Raw genomic sequence first — 12,680 nt, 5'->3', positions numbered from 1 at the left:
ATATCTTCTTTTCTGAAAATATCTTCCGTCATCTGTATACAGACCCTTCTGCTTGTGTTTGAATCTTTGAATATACCTTATACTGGATACACTGTGCAAAGTATCTCTTAAAGAGTGCAGAAACTGGCTGTCCAGCAGAGGTGAAGTTATTGCAGCATCTTGTTTCCAAGTGTAACCAGTAGTGAGGTTTGCTAATTCCAGTTTGCATGCAAACAGCCTCATTCACCACAGTTGCACATATGCATATCCATACATGGCTGCTACATAGAGCTACACAGATGTGCAGAGGGCTCTTGTGAACACAAACAGCAACAACAGCCTCCCTCCCACTTCTGTCTCAGTCTGAGTAGGTTAAAAGTTTACTAGCAGAAAACACAGTACACAATTGTGTACTCAGACGGCACCCCCAGCAGCTGGACTCAGACAATCAGTCTGCCCAACAGTTGCCCTAGTCTCTTAATTTCCTGGCAGGGGGATATATGAATCTCCAGGGCTGAAGCCCTGCATCTGATATTGATACAGACCTTCACACAAACACACACACACACAGCTGACTAGGACTCTTCCTTGTCCCTCCTGAGGCACACACACACTCTTGACATTGGTTGGGAGTCCAGAAAGGCTGGACATTCCTCAAGAATGAAATCTTCAAGGTGCAGGAGAAGGCTGTACCCCTGTACCATAAGATGAGCTGGCAGGGAAGACTGGCCTGGATGAACAGAGAGCTTTTCCTGAGACTCTGGGAAAAAAGGAATTTACCATCTTTGGAAGAAAGGGCAGGAAACTTGGGAAGAGTACAAGGATGCAGCTAGGTTATGCAGAGAGAAAATTTGGAATGAAGAAGCCCAGTAAGGACTTAATCTGGCCACCATTTTTAATGATAATAAAAATATTTTTACAAATATATTAACAGCAAGAGGAGAGCCAAGGAGATTCTCCATGCTTTATTGGACGTGGTGGGTAAATATTACCACTGACAGTGAGGAAAAAGTTGAGGTTCTCAATGCCTTCTTTACTTCTGTCTTCAATAGTCAGACTAGTTATCCTCAGGGTAGTCAGCCCCCTGAGCTGGAACACAAGGATGAGGAGCAGAATAACCCCTCCCTCCAATTCAGGAGGAAACAGATGGTGACCTGCTACTCCACCTAGACTGTTTCAAATTCATTGGGCCAGATGGGATCCACCTGAGAATACCGAGTAAACTGGCAGAAGTGTTTGCCAAGGCACTTTCCATCATTTATCAGCAGTCCTGTTCAACTGGGGAGGTCCCTGACAACTAGAGACTTGCCAGTGTACAAGAAGGGTCAGAAGGAGGACCCAGTGAACTACAGGCCTGTCAGCCTGACCTCAGTATCACCTGGAGTGCAATCACAGGCACAACCAGGGGATCAGGCCTAGCCAGCATGTGCTCATGAAAGTCAGGTCATGCTTGAGCAACCCGATATTCTCTTATGGCCAGGTGACCCACCTAGTGGAAAATGCTGAGGATGATGACTCTGTCTCTTGTGGTATTCTCCTGCAGTCCATAGCTTGTGCAGGTATACACTTCCCTGGATTAAAAGCTGTCTGGATGGCTAGACCCAGAGGGTGGTGGCAGCTGATCATGAGTGGTGTTCCTCAGGGATAACAGTACTGGGGACAGTCCTGTTTAATACCTTTACCGGTGATCTGGACAGGGGAACTGAGTGCCCTCTCAGTAAGTTTGCAGGTGACACCAAGCTGGCAGGAACTGTTGATCTGCCTTGAGGTAGGAAGGCTGTACAGAGGGATCTGGATTGGCTGGATCATGGGTGTCCAACCTTGTGGCTTGCCTGGACCTCTCTGAGTGAAGAGGAATTGTACATAGGTCACTCTGAAAGGAATGCTTCCAATTTATTTCCAAGGAAATGACAACTTGTAAAAAGAGCACAATAACACTACTTGAAAGAGCAAATTCTTGGCTACAAAATGTTGTTTTTCAATATAGCCACCACCATTAGCTATGCATTTTTGCCAGCAATGAGCAAGAGCCTGTTCCTCAAAATCTGAACCAGCGGAGGTGACCCACTGCCATCATCACCACTGCTGAAACGGATCACTCACCACCTCACTGTGCTAACATCCACTCTTTAGTCTCCATAAACATTCAGCAAACATTGGTTCCAGTTGTTCCGCATGGAGGAATTCAATTACACATCTTTGCTTCATTCATACATCCATGTCAAACACCAATTTGTCAGACTGCCCCTCTGCTGCCATCTGTCACATGGAAGCAAAATGTAATGAGATATTGGTGGGGAGGTTTAACCTCTACTGCCATGCCACTGACATCTGCTTCTGATGCTGTGGGCAAAAATGATAAAACTTTAGGAGCAGCTCTCATATAATATGACTCATGCATGTAAGTAACAAAACTTATTTTAATCTTGAATATTTTTCTATTCCAACAAAAATAACAAAGGAGAGCAATAAAAACATTCTACTAGTGGGATATTTTACCTCATTTTTGTGAAACTAGTGCATCAGTCTATTTTAAAGGAAATTGTTGAAATTCTCAGTAAGTTCCTAAGGTGTTAATCAGGGACTTTTGATGAAATTTTACTTTTCCTGTATTTCATCCTTGAAAATAATTGCTCACAAATATGCATACTGCCAAAAAGCCATGACATGAATAAAGCATAAGCGTGAAGGGAGGGATGCTTTTCTCTGGCAAGATAGGTCTTATAAAAGCGTAGTAAAGAGTTTTCTTTGAATTGAGTGTCTGATTGCAACTTTATACACTTAATTGAAAATTCACAGGTAACATATAAACACAGGCCACATATTAACAATCTGAAACATGCTTGTGGTGGTCAGTGTGTCTGTATCCTCCAGATAAAACCGAAAAGCAAACTCTCACTTTCTGCCTCTGCAGTCTCATCCAAAAGCACACACATGCAGAGCTTCTTGTAATGGAATTGTCTCTTCCCCTTAGTAGCCAACTCTTCTGTTATCTCAGAGCAGAAATTCCCAGAGCCTTTGGCCTCTCTGTCAGCTCTGTAAGTTGTGAAAAATCCTGGAGTTTGAAAGTTTCAGGTTCCACATCTGTTCTCCTCTCCTCCGTTGTTGTCTGGCCCATAGCTTGAAAAGTTACCCAATGATTGTTTTGTGTGTGAGAGAGGGAAATGTGAAGACTCCCCATGTTGAATAGAGGCTTATGACATTGTGTCTGAGAAACTTCACTTCTATAATACAAATTAACAAAGATCTGTAATCAAGAACTGAAACCACACTTGATTAATGTGAGCAATATTTACTCTTCAATATACTTCCCAGAAGATAAAAGCCCTGGTCTGGTTCATATTACCTCTATTATTATTTCTGGAAGCTACCCATTTTTCACCTTTCTATGTAGAAGTTCACATTACAAGGTTGTTAGGCACAGGTCTTAAACCCTTAGCTAGGAAGTAAGTAGGTAAGAAGCTGAAGTACTGTCATTATTCTTACTCTTGTATGAAAGGCTGTTGAAATGTGTAAGGTATTTTCAGTCCTTGTAGCACTGTGAGGTACAATGAAGTTTTGGGGAAAGGGTCAGTTTTTCTAACAGACAAAGCTGTTACAACTCTTATGATGTTATTATTTAACTCCTTTGTCTTGTGATGTTTCTCTGCAGTAGAACAGTTTTACATAAATGAGATAAAAAAATAACCACTCACAAAGTAATTAATCCTGTTCAAATTGCACAGTTTTCTGGACGTGCAACTTGTATTCTACATGTTGCTTGCTATCACAGATATGTTCATACTTGCCAGAAATGTCACCACTATGATGATGTTAAGGAAATAGTGTACTCTTCAGTTTCCCATGTATTTCTTTTCTTTTACTCCTTCATTTTTTTCAAAGTTTGTTATTCATTAGTCATTGTCTCCAGAGTTTTTCCAAATTTTTTAAAAAGAAATCAATACCATTACACATTTATTGCTTGTCTTATTGAGCTGTGCTTTTGTCATTCATTCTCCACATCAGTTCACTCCCTTCTATTAGTAAGAAGTTCTGATTGCTACTTTGCAGTTTACGAACCTTCAAACTACCATGTTCTCATGAATCCCAAGGTCTGTACTCATCTGATGGGCATTTCAGCACTGGTTGGAATTGTGCCATCTCTGACAGAGATGACTTCCCTATTTAACTTAGGTTTCTGTGGCCATAAGATTCTTTTTTAATGTAGCACCTGTAATTAATGTGGTTTGCATAGGCAACAATAGAACTGAATTTTTTATTTTCAATTGTACTATGTCAGTTCTGTTTACTTAATTCCTGTTCATACTGCTTTCTTATGGCTTCATTATAAAGAAAATTACCTCTGTTGAAGAGAAGCAAAAGCTCCTTTAATATGTGGCTCTCATTTCATTCCACTTTCTACGCAGCTTGATTGCAAATCCATGATGAATTTGAGGCTCAAATGCAGATCTATCTTTGAAGAGGAACTTTTTTTTTCTTTTCTTTTTTTTTTTTTTTTTTTTTTTTTTCTAAAGAAGAAGAAGAAACTCCTTTCTTAAACTGTGTAATTTATAACCTAAGAAACAAAAACATGCAGCTGGCCCCTAGAAAGACCCTAGGCAGGAAACAGTTTACTGAAAGCATGCTCAAGGCTCTTAAAGCAGTTAGAAAAACAGTTTCTTCCCTCAACCATGATATAAGCTGACTTAGAGCCATGGAAGTACAGGCTGTGTTACCAATTGCATTATGGGATAATTTTGCCTTTTCAACAAGTTCTGTGAATTAAGTGCTGCTTAAGGCACCATTCTCATACAATAAAGTCCTCGGTGAACAAAGTGGTAGAAAGATGACTTCACAAATCCATATTGGTTCATACCACCCAAAGAGAGAGAGACCATAAGCATTCAATATTTTGGAGGATAGGGGATCAAAGCACAACTTTTTTTCTTCTATACTGGGTCTTATTTATTTATTTATGAATTCAGCTATAAAAACAATACATTAGGTTCTCAAAAGTTATGAAAGCACAGAAATTCTCTGCAAGGTAAAGTAAGAATGATTTCCTCAGAAGCTGAGTCAGCACAGAGGTATTTTAGACATACCAGGTGAATCACAGGTGCCATGAAACCTGCGTGACAGGGCTTGGAGATGTTGTCACTGTAGAAGATGTTGGGGAAGAGCCTCTGAACTGTCCTGGGAACTCCTCAGAAGAGGTGATGTTGCTGACTCCCTGTCTGGAACCTTTTTGTGTCCCTCCAGGAAGCCATGGGGGGAAAGCTAAAGATTTCTTTCAGAGGATTCAGGGAGGACCCCTCTAGAAAGACAGTGTGCCAGAAAACCCAGATGAAGCGCCTTTACACTCGTAAGGGAAACTATTGATCACAGCCTGAACCTCTGATTAACCATCTGAGACAAGTGATGAGTTGGCTGTGGGAGCACAGGTGAAGGTAATTCAGCTGTGCTTTGGAAGGGGTGGAGCTTGACTCTATTTCTCCTAGATCCCATTTAAGGGTTGACCATCACTAAAGTAGCATCTCTTTCTGGAGATTGCTCCTTTGTGGAGTTTTTGTTTGTTTGTTTGTTTTGTTTTTTTTTTTTTTTTTGTGAGCCTTGACATCAGTGAGCACTTATCTTGACTGAAGGTCTCGGAGCTGGTGAATCCTTTTCCTTTGGTACTCTTTGGCTATTCATTTCCAGCTATATTTGTATTATTCCAACTGTATGCTATACTTGTATTATTTCAACCATACAGCACTAATGTCCACAGCATGAGAAATAAGTGGGGGACTGAGAAACCATGATATGCTTGGAAAATTATGATCTGGTTGTTATCATGGAAGTGTTGTGGAATGAGTTCTACAACTGAATGCTCTAATTGAAGGCTACAGGCTCTTCAGAAGAGATAGACAGGGAATGAAGGGAGAGGGAGTTACCCTCTATGTTAGGAGTTGGAAAGACTGTGAAGAGCTGTCTGAGGAAGAGCCATGACCAGGATGAGAGCTTATGCGTGAAAATCAGAGATCAGCCCAGTAAAGGGCATCTAGTGGTTGGGTTTGCTACAGGTCATCTAATGGTGGGTGCCTGTTGATGAGGTTTTCTTGCTTCAGCTGCAGCAAGTGTTGTGCTCATGGGCTCTTGTCTTGATGAAGGGTATCAACCACCTGGATATCTGCAGAGATAGCAGCATGTCAAGTGGTAGACAATCCAGGAGATCTGTAGACTTAGGACAGCCATCTGAGGGTACAAGAGTGCTCAGTGCCCCAGCAGAAGAAACTGAGAGGAGGAGGCGGGCCAACTGGTACGGTGTCATGGTTTTTGGTGTTGCTGTCAATATTCTACATCATGACATCATGTGCAGTATGAATCATTAACTGAAGGTACAAATAGTGGCGAACTGTTTTGGTGGTATAAGAAAGTGTAGTTGTTAATGGCATACAGAAGTGTAACAGACGGGTACGTGGAAGTGTAACAGACGGGTACGTGGAAGTGTAACAGACGGGTACGTGGAAGTGTAACAGACGGGTACGTGGAAGTGTAACAGACGGGTACGTGGAAGTGTAACAGACGGGTACGTGGAAGTGTAACAGACGGGTACGTGGAAGTGTAACAGACGGGTACGTGGAAGTGTAACAGACAGGTACGTGGAAGGTTCATGCTCCAGTTCTGTGGAATGGCAGCATCCCCAGTACTCAGCTCTTGGAGGAGAACTACATATCCCAGAGGAACGACGCAGCCAGAGATGAATCACCAGAGGAGGACACATATCTTGCTCCCAGGCTGGAACGTTCTTTCTTTCACTCTGTCTATCTCTCAGAGTGCTTCGGCCCTGTCATCTCTCTCTATCAGCAACGTTCCAGCCCGTCGCCTAGAGATCACAGTAGGCCTCCCGGTTCTCGGGGACTCTTTTTCTCTCTTTCTATCTCTCTCTCTGTCTTGTTCGATTTAGTAGTCGCAATTATATTGTATTGTATTGTGTTATCTTGCATTCCAATATCATATTTAGTAAAATAAGTTTTCTGCTTAGACTGTTGCCACTGTTTTTGTCCATTACCCTCCTTCCAGGGGCAGCAGCCTCTATCACAGGTAAATCTAGATAACCCGATTACATACGGCTGTGCAGGGACCTAGGCAACCCTATAGGCTTGGGACAGAGTGGCTGGAGGACTGTGTTGAGGAAACGGACCTGGGAGTACTGATTGATGCACGGCTGAACATGAGCCGACAGTGTGCCCGGGTGGCCAAGAAGGCCAACGGCATCCTGGCTTGCATCAAAAACAGTGTTACTAGCAGGAACAGGGAGGTAATTGTCCCCCTGTACTCGGCATTGGTGCGGCCGCACCTTGAGTACTGTGTTCAGTTTTGGGCCCCTCACTGCAAGAAAGGCATTGAGGCCCTGGAGCGTGTTCAGAGGAGGGCTACGAAGCTGGTGAGGGGTCTGGAGCACAGGCCTTATGAGGAGCGGCTGAGGGAACTGGGATTGTTCAGCCTGGAGAAGAGGAGGCTCAGGGGAGACCTTATAGCTCTCTATAACTTCCTGAAGGGAGGTTGTGGTGAGCTGGGGGTTGGCCTCTTCTCTCGTGTAATCAGTGATAGAACTAGAGGGAATGGTTTCAAGCTGTGACAGGGGAGGTTCAGGCTGGACAATAGGAAGTATTTCTTCTTAGAAAGGGTAGTCAGGCATTGGAATGCACTGCCCAGGGAGGTGGTAGAGTCACCGACCATGGGAGTGTTCAAGAAACGTTTGGATGTTGCGTTGAGGAATATGGTTTAGCTGGGAAGTATTGGTAATGGTTGGACTAGATGATCTTCTAGGTCTTTTCCAACCTGAAAATTTCTGTGATTCTGTGACCTGCAGCTTAAACTGAGGGGAAAGATGGAAATATACAGGAAGTGGGAGCAGCTTGAAACTATTGAACAGTTTACTTATTTTCCATGCCATTTTCTTCAGCTTCTTGTTATTCCTCTGCCTACTCAGTCAGACTGCATTACATGTTTCTTTTTTCTCCTGTCACAGGCAACCTCTTAGAATACCTCAACCAATGCTCTGCTGATGGGCCAGCTCTGCTGCTGCTGCCCCAGCCAGTGGGGCTGGGATTACTAGAAATTGTATTCTTCACATGAAAGCTTGCTGCTGAACCATCTGATGAGAATGTTATAGTGAGAAGCAGTAAAGCATCTCACTAGGCTAGTTTGCCCCCTTACTGAGACACTGAGTTGGAGCAAGAGACCCAAGTCTAGCTAGACAAATTGAAAAGGGCACACAGGAAGCACGTTTGGATGGAAGGAAGGGGGAGAAAATAGTCTGGATGAATTAGCTTGCAATTAGCATGGATGTGGATGAGACTGAGCAGCAACAGGATCACAGTGAGAAAAGGTGTAAAGTACTACAGGTGGGCAACTGTGTGGGTTAGAAGCAGAGGCTGTGAAGAAAGAGGGCTTGGGGACAGCAGTAAAATGAATATGGAAGGCAGATAAAGGGAAATCTAGGAATGTAATATGCTTAGTGCTGGAAAGAAACAAGAAGGATTCAGCCTGATTCCCTGCACTGGTAATCTTGCTAACAATGTTCTGCTTGCTCACGCTTTCTGCCTATGTGAGCAGTAGAGGACAGAAGCACTTGCAACCTCCTTTTCTTAGCATTAGCTTGAATGTGCTCTTGGTTTTCCTTCCACTGGACCACTTTTGTCCATGTTGTGTGGTCTTTCTAGGATGTCTGTATCTCTATAGGGTTTTTTTAGGAAGCAACAAGGATGTTGACACATTCAGCGCTCCTTGATATAGTGATCCCAGTGTGCTTGATATGGAGATGGCTGAGGTACTCACTCCACAGCTTTTCTGTTTCAATCTTCGCAAGCTAGTGCTGTCACCAAACTGCAGAAGGCTATGGCAGGGTCAATAAGAATGAAGAACTACCCACTGGCAACATGGACTGTAGGATTTGAGGAACCCTGAGAAAACTCCAGGCTGAGTGTTGTGCTCAATTTGCTGGAAGAGAGGAATCACCCTGTGATGGTTTCACACTGAAGGCTAACTGAATTCCACCACACTGCTCTGTTGAGCCTCCTTTCCAAAGGTAGGGGTGGGAGGGGAGAAAAATGTGATGAACTGAGATAGGGATAATCTAATGAATGAGAAAATAAAAATAAGAACAGAGGCCATGTGGAAGCAAAGAGACTAAACAGTTATTTTCTATTTCCTGTGAGCAAGTCACGTTCAGCCACATCTTGGGAAGCAGGGCCGCAGTATGAGCAGCAGTTGTTTGAGAAGATATATATTTTCATAACAAGATCCTCCACTTTTTCTTCCTGCACACACAGAAGTTTCTTCCTACTACCACAGAAGTTCTTAAGATTCTTTTTTTTTTTTTTATATATAGTCCAGAAAATTTCCTTCTATTTCTGTATTCTGTTCCACTTTATTTCTTTTTCTCCTCTTTACAATACTTTTCCATCAAGCATCCATTTGTAAAGCTTTTTCTGGAATTCACATTCTCTTTTTTTTTTTTTTTTTTTTCCCTGTCCCTTGCATTATTTTGGGGGTCATTCTTAAGATCCTTTTGAGTAGCTGACATGAGAGATTTGTGAATCTCTACAAAGATAAGAAGACATAAATATTTTAAAGTATTGCTGATCTCTGGAAAACTTTTACAGATTAAAAGATAGCAACAAACAACCGAAGCCCTAATTTTAAGATTAGTTTTATCTCCAGAGATTTGTCTTTCATTGGTGGCAATTATTTGCACAAACTTTTAAAAGATATCCTTGTATCCTTGTTCAGGAGAAATGTCATCTGACATTTCACTTCTTAGGTTTACCATTTATTAAACAGATCATTGTTTAAAAGTAAGCATTTACTGCTTGCTCAGTTGAAAGAACTCAGTGATCCCAAGGTCCCTTCATCCCACTTTGCTAGCCTTTTACAGAACTTAACAATGATGTGGGATGTAAAAACTGACTTGGTCAATTTGGAGTAAGTATTGTTACCGTGTCGTATTGATGTCAGCTTTTACAACCAATTGTAAATTACATAGGATTAAGAAATATAATAGTATTTATTCTAATTCATGTTTTATATACTTTTCTATCTGTTATCATTTTAGCATAAATCAGCTAAGAGATTATGATGATACACACTGCAAAAATATTTAAAATATAATTGGACATACGTACATTGCACTGTATCAGACAGCAACATATGATCTAAATTGTCAAAAGTATTCTGAAAGCTATGCTTATAGATCAGAGAGCTACTTGATGATTTGTTGAAGGGCAGACATCAGGATCATCATTGCATCTGTATGTATAAAAAGAAAGTTCATTTCATGGCCATTTTTGTGTTCTAAATAATTCCAATCTGATTATGCAAGAACTCTATCTCAAACATCAGTGTTATAACCGTGTCAAATAACTGTTGGCCATCAGTGTGTGGCTGCTGAATAAGTGATTTGATCCTCCCAGAATTGTCAATTAGTTCTATCACCTTATGTTCCTATGGGTCCTTTTAGGAATATCAGTGTTCTCACCTGGACTTTTGCATCCAGATGTGGAATCTTCAGAATGGGAGAGACATGGACCTGTTACAGTGTGTCCAGAGGAGGGCCACAAAAATGATCTGAGGGACTGAACAGCCCCCTGTGAATATGGGCTGAAACAGTTGTAGTTCTTCAGCCTGGAGAAGAGAAAGCTCTGAGATGACCTGATAGTGGCCTTTCAATATCTAAAGGGGTATCAGTATTGATGTATCTTCTTCTATCTTGTAACAGCTGCTTAGCTCCTTTATCTCCCTCATGTTAAATTCTGATTTTCGTACTTCCAAATGATTATTCCTCTCCTGCTCCTAGATTCTCTTTCATACAACCCAAAGGTTCTTTCGTCTCTCCTACCAAAGGCAACTGGAACACTTTTTCCAATGCACTATAGTCTTCTTAAGAACTATGCCCAATATCATAGTGACATGCTTGAAGATATGATCTTATGTTTTTTTTAATCACAACATTGGTAAAATAAAGATGCCCTCTGGGATCAACAATTTCTCTAAAGTAATTAATTCAATGGCAAGTTTTCAGTGAACCATATGCTCTTTAACTGATCAGAATGTTTTTTTTGTTTTGTTTTTTTTTTTTTCCAAAAGCTTTATCTTTTCCTTTTTAGCATCCCTGTTTCCACAACTAAGACCACTTTCTTACAGTCATGCTGAAGGCTTGCTGAACTTAAGTAAAAGGTGAGCTTCTGGAACAATTTGCAACAAATTCCCAGAACTGATTTCCTCTTGTTTCTCATTCCTTAAGTCCTTTGTTCCTATTGCTTAGTGGCTATGGCCTATTTGAAATAATACAGGGTGTGTAAAGCATTTCAAAAACTGTAAACACAAACTTAGGCAATCTGTTCCTAGCATTATTTTGTCCTGATTGCAGCCAGTGCATCTGCTTTCCTTGCAGCATGTCTGCCTTGTGTGCACATCTGCCAAGCAGCCATATCACATTAACAACAAGCCATTCTGGGAAGATTTGTGTAATATTTTTTACTAGCAGCACAGTGGGAGTAAACAGTAGCTCCAGCAGTAACTTCAGCACTTTTGCTTTTGTCCTAGCTTGGTAATTGTAAGTCTTCTGGGAAAGTTGGGTAGGTAAGTGGTTAGACAGGAGTAGTTCAAAGTATTACTTATGGTGACAGAAATAATAACACGTATGACCAAATCGTTAGCATAAATGTATTATACAGTGAGAGGTAGACATGATAGTCAGTCTTTAATAGTCCTACAGTCATTTTTACAACGTCGCTACAACAATTTTCATTCTTTATATCAGTTACTACTGAGATAATTGCAGGCCCACTCTACATTGACTATGTCTTTGTTTCAGCATCCTTATATCTTTTCTTTGTCCCTAATTACTTTGACAGTATACTCAGCTCTACCTTCCTTTTCATCATCTGTTTGGTTGAGGAAGAGGAGGGGAAACTCTTGCTTCCCCTAGGCTGCAGTTACTCGCATGTTGATCAGACACCTTTCTTTTTTATTTTGTTTTCTTTCTTTTTTAAAGAAAAGTGTAAATGCTACTACTACTACAGATAATTTAGTTTTCTATGTTCAGGCTATATTAGCAAGAATGTAGCTATCACAGGATATAAACTGACACTTCTCATTTACTCAGCAGTTGTGAGATCACAGGTGGAATTCTATATCCAGGTTTTACTCCCTGATACAAGAAATGCAATGGCAGATTGGCGGTGGAAGGTCAACAGAATAGTTACAGGCTGGAACAAATATCTGAGACAGTCTGGTTTAATTCAGCCTGGAATTAAAAAGGCTAAGAGGGAATATAGTTGCGGTCTTCCACCATGTAAAGTGGGTTTATAGAAAAGACAGATTCTTCTTCAGGGTGCACACTGAAAGGACAAGAAGCAATGGACACAAGGTAAAACAAAATGAATCCCAATTTAAGGCAAGAAAAAAAAATCACACAATGGATGGTGAAGGAGATGTCTTGAGCTTATGTGGATTCTTCTTCCTTGAGATATTCAAAACCTGACTGGATGTGCTTTGAAGACAGCCATGCTTAAAAAGAAATATTGAACCAGACAATGTCAACAGGTCCTTTTCAATCTAAATTATTTCATGATTTCATAGCTTAATTATTCTTTCTTGATCATATTTACTTAAACTTTGCCAAAGACTTAAAATTTATTTAATAGGAACTGCAAATTTGAAGGGAAATGGTGACT

This window comes from Excalfactoria chinensis, chromosome 1 (genome assembly GCF_039878825.1).
Source record: "Excalfactoria chinensis isolate bCotChi1 chromosome 1, bCotChi1.hap2, whole genome shotgun sequence".
NCBI classification, from domain to species: Eukaryota; Metazoa; Chordata; class Aves; order Galliformes; family Phasianidae; genus Excalfactoria; species Excalfactoria chinensis.
The sequence above is the reverse complement of the archived record's forward strand: the minus strand, read 5'-3'. Positions refer to the sequence as shown.